Genomic DNA, 6,000 nt, shown 5'->3' with positions numbered 1-6,000 from the left:
AAAACCTAACTTCCAAAATTGTATGTGTAAATCATAAGTAATTGGTAAAATACATAGGATTGCTAAGGTGATGGCGGAACCCTAGTGCTTTTATGAATTATTTTTTAAAAACTCTTTTCTTTCACCTTTTTAATTTTGGCCGAATTTATTATTTGGTTTTTAATTAAAATTTGTTTTTAATATTACCCAAATTCCAAATCACCTTTCTCAATTTTCGAGTAATTAATTACGAATTGATTTTACATAAATGATTTAAATAGCTCTTATGGGGAAATGTCTTGCATGAGTATATATACTACAACTGCTTTGTATTCTTGCAAATATTTTGTGTGATTTTAACCTTCTTTATGTAAGTACTAAAAATCCTATCAAACATCTATCACAAAAAAAAGAAGCAACTTTTGTTCATTTTTTTATACCGTCCAATTAGATTTTTGATGTGTGGTATTTGCAGGCTGAATTCAAAATCAATCAGCCCTAAAAATCCACTACGTACGCAAACATTCATTCGCCTCAATTCATGCATTCATCCTCATTGCATTCACATCAACATACATCACAGCGTTGCATTCGATCAGCCCTGCTTGAATCCCCTTTCACTTACTCTCTATTGATCCTAAAAAAGTACCAAGCCTACGTGGCTCGTAGGCCAAGTAACTAATGAGCTAAATGTGGGGCGTGCCAACTTGATGACCGAGCTCGGTTGGTGAATAAATGAATGTGGTGGTGATGTTAAATGTGATGCTAGCTTCTACGTCTTACGATTGCATTCGAGGAAGGGGCTTGTCTTAGCCTTCTGCGCTCTAGAGCCTGAAGACAAGATTGCTAATTTCTTAGAAGTTCACAAATTGTCAGCACCGGGTTCGGCCTTAGTAATTATATTTGTGCAAATATAAGTACGCCGAACCGGTACCAGATTGTACATATACAAATACTTGAAAGAGATATGCGTCTGGATTGTATATGTGGTTCAGTCATCCGAATGCCGAACTCTAGAATGCACTTGCAAGTATCCAATCATAAAATAAACTCAGCTTTCAATGTGCTTAGCCCCATTAACACCTCACTTCACCGAGAATGCTAATGAGGTGACCTCTTTCAATAAGGACTCAAAGACTCCTTACTAGCTGAGACTTGGATAATAACCAGCTGAAATTGAAGCAGTGCTGTTAAGACTGACTGACAGGTGCTCATCGATCGCCTGACTCTACAATTCCATTGTTATTAAGACTAACTGAAGGTGTTGCCGATTGTCAAACATAGTGTTGTTAAGACTTACCGAAGGTGTGCTCGACGAGGTTTGGATGGTTAGTGTTTTCTCAAGGGAGATTTCGCGTAGAGTGAGGGTTTGCACATGGCAGATTTGTTTGTGTGTTTGGAGAGGCATTGAATGTTGTACATCCTCTCTTATTTATTGTAATAACCAAGTAGAAGCCTACGAGGACTAGAACTCAATGGTGACACTCTTCATACCAGGATTGGACTTTGAGCACTTCTTCTCACTCTGGAACACTGATTTCATGCGAACTCCTGACCCTTGATACGATCTACCAAGGAATTCCAACAAGTTTGATCCCTTATCTATAAGAACTAGAATCCTTGACTATATCGGACTCAGCCAATCCACCACGAACTTCGTCGAGATTCCATAACGAATCTAGATCTTCCCATGGGCCAAGGATTCCACCAAGGGCCAATAATCCATCATGGGCCAGCCGAAGAACTAACTCGGCCCAAACCCATTAATTTGGGCCTAAACACACATCAAAAAAATTTACAGACCATTGGAGATCTTAAAATACAACAATTTCTATTTGGAGATCCACACAGGTACATAAGGGTTTTCCGAAATTTTACTCATCGTTCACCATAGGGTACATGCAAGCACGCAGGAAAGCAAAAAATGAGCATGCTTAGCACACTTGAATATAAAAGTGGATGCATGATCAGACACATAAATGAGAATGCCAGAGACACCAAAAACATATTAATTTGACCAAATAACTGCCTAATTCAGCAAAGGGATGGTCTTTGTACCTTTCCAGCATTGGATTTGAGGATTTCGAGGTTTCTGCCTTCATTTTGACCGCCGAATCTACTAGCTGATGTAGAACCCAGTCGTTTATTTTCACCATCGCTTTTGGTCGAGTTTCCTACACAGACCATACACATGCATGAGGGTTTGAACATTACTTCCTATCACAGAGGCCATAATGTAGAAAAATGCAAAATAGGGATCATTGTTTCTTACCTTTTGTAATTTGCAAGTTGCTAGAGGAAAATTAAGGTGGACTATAGGTTGAATCATGTATGTAGACGAATTGGGGCCGGATGGATGATATTAAGGGTTGGTTTGGTATTGCTGTACTTTGAAAAAAAACTGTTTTTGTTGTGCTGTGAAATAAAGCAGCAGAGTGTTTGGTAAATTTTTTTGTAAAAATGATTTTGGAAAAAAAAGGAGTATGATAGTGTTTGTAAACTTTTATGTAAAACAACTGTGACTATGTAAAATGACCAAAAAGGATATAATACTAGATGTGCTATTAATTTAATTTTCTTAACAAATAAAGGTGAATTACTAAATATACTTTATTTTTAAAAGAAAAATATTTATAAACTTTATCTTAAATATTAATTAGTATGACAAACTACTTCAATTAAAATATTTTAGATTGAATAGCTAGGATTCATTAGTACAATATTGTTAATGTACTTGAAGGTAGTCTAATTAGATGCATTCATCAAACTTGCCGCTACTCTATTTCTTAATGCCTCTATCTCATGTGATCCTTCAACTTAATAATTTTGGTATTCTTCATCATCATCATCACTACTATCTCTCTCTTCACAAAAGTCCTTGGGGTCAACAAAATGACGATCACTTTCAGCATACAACTACAAAATCCAACAGCAATTTACAAAACAATCAAACAATCAACAACAATTCACAGAACAATCAAAACCAATTCAAACAATCAACAACAATTCAAAGAAATAACTAATAAACGATCCACATACAACTACAAAAAACAGCAATTCACAAAACAATCAAACAATCAACACAGAAGAACTGATAGGAGCATATTTATGCGACTTAGTGAGCTTGTTATTTTGCATTTACGTTGTGTTTTCTTAGTTAAATTAGTCTTTTAAGCTAGTTTCATGTGTTTTCAGGTTTTAAGGGCAAAGTATGCAAAACGATGCATTTTGGAGCCTTTAGGAGCAAGGTTGAGCTTGGAATGGAAATCACGTGCTTGGAACGAAAGGAATTGACGAGAATGAAGGAGTCCTAATTGAAGAAGGATTCCTAATCAACGAAGGAGTCCTAATTGAAGAAGGATTCCTAATCAACGGAGGAATCCTAGTCAAAGATGGATTCCTAGAAGAATGAGGATTCCTACTCAAACAAGGTTTCCTACTTGGAGTAGGAAAGTTAAACCTAATTGGCCTTGAGTTTCAGCAACAAAGAAGTATTCCAAGTCAAAGAAGGAAAAGGAGTCCAAAAGGAAGAAGGATCGATCAAGACAAGCTTTCCTATTCCTAATGTGCAAGGGTTTCAGCTACAAAGAGGAGTCCTAAACACTTTAGGACACCGTAGCCTTATTCTAGAGGAATGCCGCACCTATTACAGCAAGGGAACCCTTTTCCTTGCATGACAAGACATTCTAGAACCCTTTTTCCTTGCCTTGCAAGGCTTTCTAGAAGCTTTATCATCCAGCCGCACCTTGTAGGCCTTTTCCCCTTTTAATTCTGATTTCTAAGCCTTTTTCCTGGTGGATTTGGGTTCTAGAAGCCTTAATCTGATTGCCCTAGGGTTTAGGTGCCTATAAATATGTATTTTCAGTTTATGCCGCACACTACCACGTCTCATACACATCATTCACGCCAGAAACATAAAGCCACTCTCTGCCCCAGCTTTCATCACCATTCTTCCATAATTCCTGACCAAAACCGCCCTTTCCCGCACCACATATCCATCCTAAACACTACCATATTATCCCCCATCCATTCTACACCATTCATAACCCCAAGAATCTGTCCCTAAGTCTTGTGCTGTAGCAAAGAGGAAGGAGGACAGTCCATAGGTGTGCTTGCTATTCAAGATTGGATCGTTGGAGCGTCTAGGTGTTTTCTTTCTTTTGTTCTCAATGTCTAACTTTGTTTATCTTTGTTTTGTGAGTATGAGAACTTAAACCCCCCTTGGCTAGGGGGGGTTCGAAACCATGTTTTATGCTTGCTATATGATTTGATTACTTCTAATTGTGTTTCATGAGTTGTAAATCCAATTTGCTTATCAATATGAATTAAAACTGATTTGTGTGTGTTGGTTGAGAGTGCACGCTTAATTTTCATGCATAAATCTAATGCTAGGATATAAGGGAGTTTCACCTAATCGTTATGAACTTATATTCGCAAGTAGTAAAGGTTGTTGATCACAATCATGTTAAGTAAATTCTTGGCATAAGTTTCATGCAATTCATAGTAACAAGTGCCTCGTCAATGCTTATGGTTTTCATAGAACTTAATGATTCTTTCTTGTATCTCTATTATGCAATTCATGTAGGGAACTTGTGGGGAATGCTTTGGGTTGTCGTATGCAATCATCCAATTCACTAACTTTAGGAAAATCTGAGGGTTAATTAGTGCAATTCACGGTTAATCTGGGGCATTGAGAATTCATAATCTATTGAAAAACAGTTGGAAATCATTTTGTATGCAAGTGTGACATGTGTGGAGAAGAACCCCTTAGCTAGCTTTCAATCCATTCACTTTAATCAACTTTGTTTTGAAATCTGTTTTAGTTTACAAAGTTTTTGTTTGTTTTCAATTTCGTTAAAACCAAATTCCCCTTTATTTTGAAGTGTTAGATTAGTTAGAAATCAATTTAGTTTGTGTTTTTAAGTGTCTTGAGTCAAGTTATAACCTATTTTCGTCCAAATTTGTGTTGGTGTTCAAAACTGCCCAGATTGTGTTTTTAAGGCAATTTTGAGTGTTTATGTGCTGTTTTGAGTTTTTTTGGTTTGTTTTAGTGTTTTAGAGTTTAGTTTTGCATTCTTTGAGTCTAGTTTAGTGTTTTAACCTTTGTTTTTACGTTTTTGAGTCAGTTTTCAAGTGATTTAGCAATCCCTCCTAATCCCCGGCCTAGAACGATCCCTACTTACATTCTTTACTACAATTGATAAAAAGAGGGTTTAATTTGTGTGCTTATATATTTCGCATCAACAATCAAAATGCTAGGAGCCTTAGGAGCTCTTTTCTACCTCCCTAGATTTAGGAGCTCGTTGTAGAATCCTTATTTTAGGAGGTGGATAGGGAGTGACGGGGTGAATTTTTCCAAATCCTCCCTAAATTTTAACTAGGAGCTCATTTAGGGAGCCCATTGTAGATGCTCTTAAAACTAAATCAAAAGTTCCTGGTATATTTGATGCTTATAACTGTTGCCCTTAGTTCTCTAATCTACGTGTCTGCAACTCTGCGTGTATATATGTGCTTCTTATGATAAGTTGATAACCCATCATCAACAACAACAACAAAGCCTTTTCCCAGTAAATGGGGTCAGCTATGTGAATCCTAGAACGCCATTGCGCTCGATTTTGTGTCATGTCCTCTGTTAGATCCAAGTACTCTAAGTCTTTTCTTAGGGTCTCTTCGAAAGTTTTCCTAGGTCTTCCTCTACCATTTCGGCCCTGAACCTCTGTCCCGTAGTCACATCTTCGAACTAGAGCGTTAGTAGGCCTTCTTTGCACATGTCCAACCCACTCATTCCTAATCTTATCCTTTCTCGTGAGCCCACACCTCCAACGAAGCATCCTCATCTCCACTACACCCATTTTGTGTACGTGTTGATGCTTCACCACCCAACATTCTATGCTATACAGCATCACCGACCTTATTGTCGTCCTATAAAAATTTTCCCTTGAGCTTCAGTGGCATACGACGGTCACACAACACGCTGGATGCACTTTTCCACTTCATCCATCCCGCTTGTATTCCATATAT

The sequence above is a fragment of the Malus domestica genome, chromosome 17 (assembly GCF_042453785.1).
Source record: "Malus domestica chromosome 17, GDT2T_hap1".
Taxonomy (NCBI): Eukaryota; Viridiplantae; Streptophyta; class Magnoliopsida; order Rosales; family Rosaceae; genus Malus; species Malus domestica.
The sequence above is the reverse complement of the archived record's forward strand: the minus strand, read 5'-3'. Positions refer to the sequence as shown.